Source organism: Olea europaea, unplaced genomic scaffold (genome assembly GCF_002742605.1).
Source record: "Olea europaea var. sylvestris unplaced genomic scaffold, O_europaea_v1 scaffold1899, whole genome shotgun sequence".
In the NCBI taxonomy this organism is placed as follows: Eukaryota; Viridiplantae; Streptophyta; class Magnoliopsida; order Lamiales; family Oleaceae; genus Olea; species Olea europaea.
The window spans coordinates 211,957-213,968 of NW_019236796.1; positions in this window are offsets into that span (position 1 = coordinate 211,957).

The window sequence follows — 2,012 nt, forward strand, 5'->3', positions numbered from 1 at the left end:
TTATAAGTAGTTTTGAAATTATAAGAGAATGAGAGATTAATATTTTTTTACCTATAAATAACTTTTACAATTGTAAGTTTTTTATTACTTTTAAATAACCTGAGATGCTTTTTTATTTATAAGTAATATTTTACATTCTAGATAGGTAATATTTTTATTAATATTTAATTTAAAAAAGTAACTTTTTTTATTTGTAATTTTTTTATTTTGGTAGGGTGAGAGCTTAATTCAAATTCTTTAAAGAATTCAAATCTCCAACCAAAATGGTTTTAATTACAGTAAAAAAGAAGAAATAGAAACCCCGAAAAATGAAAATGATTGTATTATAGAAGAACAAATAATAGCGTCATAGGTAAATCGGGTTTGTGGTAGGTTTGTTGTTGGAGCTGCTGGGGAGCTAATACAAAGATTGGGGGTAAGTGAGGAACAATGGCCATAGTGCCAAAACGTGGTTACATGTAGGCGCGTTCGCAAGAAGCGGAGAACGGTTACAAAAGACGTGGTCGAAGGTGTCAATTAATTCACGGGCTGCCAAGATCACTTTTTCTTCTTTCCTTAAAAAAGTTGAATATTTGTGTTTATGGTCTATTTCGAAGTACTTAATGTTTCAAGTTAGTGATTTGGGAATTTGGTGGATTTTGATATTAGCGATCTAAGTTTGGTCTTGGAATTGTTGTTCATTTAATAAGTATGTATACTTATGACATTCGAATTGGAATAGAAATAATTTTTTCAAATTTGAAACGGTTGTTTATGAATGAAAATTGTCGTGTTGCCAATGGCTTTTGAGAAATAGCTGTAATTCATTAGTGATTTTATATTGAACCGATTTTACTCCATTTTATTTAATTAATGATTTTACCTTGTGTAATTTCATTAGACTTAGGCTAAGTTTCTTGGAATAAAATGATGCATATGCTTGTACATGTCAATAACGTTCATTTGGAAATATTTAGTAGCAAAAATTGCTTGAGTGTTCTGCAGTAGTTGATTAACTGAAAGCATTGGATATGCGATTTGGGCAAAAAATGTGATACTCTAACCTTCTTTTATTTTGCATCCAGGGCCTCGGGAGTGTCCATATCAGTGTCTTATAAAGCGTGACCAGAAGAATGCAACATTTTACCTCGTCTTGCTCTTTCACCATGTAAGTAAACCTTTGTTAGAAGTTTTTAAGATAACTTATAAATTGAAATTTGCTTGTGTATCAAATGATATTTAATCATTTTCTATCTGGTGAATTGACCAAGTAAAATCTTGAAGTTTAACATCTATAGTTAGGAGGATCGTTAAAAATCTGTTGGGTTATTAGTCTTAATATCTCGTGAGTAGAGACATCATGTTTGATGTTAGCTAAGTATCTTGACTTGGTCCGTTGATTTTTCTTCATTTCTTGCACCACAGTAACTATTTTGAATGTCATATAGCAAACCTTAGTGGCTATTTCAAATGCCATGATACATATTTATGCTACTATTTCAAATATTGTAGCTCAACTAATATTTTAAAAGAGCCATTCAAAATTTTTTTTAAAACATATCTCATTAACTTTTGTCATGTAGCTTCAATGTTCAACTAGCATTTAAAGTTGGAGCCTTTGTGTCCAGAGAAAAAGTCGATGTGGAAGAAAGAATTGAATTCTGTAATACTCCGAAATTCTATGCTCGTTTAAATTTCTTTGGGATAACAATTTAACTTTCAATATTATTTTTGGCCATACGGTAAAAGGGGACAACACCTTTGTAGTGGTTAATGTTAGAGGTAGTTAATGAATGTAGGCATGAAGTGTCAAGGTTGTGTATACATGAAGTGATTAATAGCTAGTCGAAACTTAAGGCAAGTTTGGATTTAAATGAAGTGGATTATTTTGTTAGAGCTTCAATTGACCAAATGATTAAATTATGTTACAATCTACAATTTTTGAATATGTAAGTTGGGTATAAGTTAAAATTTGGAGTACACTTTGTTAACAATGAAAGTTAGCGGGTTTAGATTATATAAGTTGAAAAGAT